A 398-nucleotide genomic window follows, 5' to 3' on the forward strand; every position below is an offset into this window, starting at 1 on the left:
GATTGATTCTTTTTATATTTTATCAGCTGCAAGAGTAAATTGGCACAAAAGTGAAGCCCTCGCTGTCGGTAAGTGGGGTGGAGGTCTCCCAGTACTACCCCAGAACCTCTTATGGAAGACATCAGGTATAAAATATTTAGGGGTCTTTCTAGGAGAGAAAAACATAGTCCAAAATAACTGGGAGCACGTATCATCAATAATTGAAAACAAAATAAAAAAATGGAAACGGTTACGCCCCCAAATATCTTTCAGAGGTCGTGTCCTGGTGGCAAACAACATAGTAACTTCAACACTATGGCACAAATTAATGTGTCTGGAGCCGCCACCAGGACTACTGGACAAGATCCAGAACTTATTAGTTAACTTCTTCTGGGATAACAAACACTGGGTACCGAAGG

This window comes from Seriola lalandi, unplaced genomic scaffold (genome assembly GCF_002814215.2).
Source record: "Seriola lalandi dorsalis isolate HSWRI2012SDOR001 ecotype SW California unplaced genomic scaffold, Sedor1 jcf7180002054935, whole genome shotgun sequence".
NCBI lineage: Eukaryota > Metazoa > Chordata > Actinopteri > Carangiformes > Carangidae > Seriola > Seriola lalandi.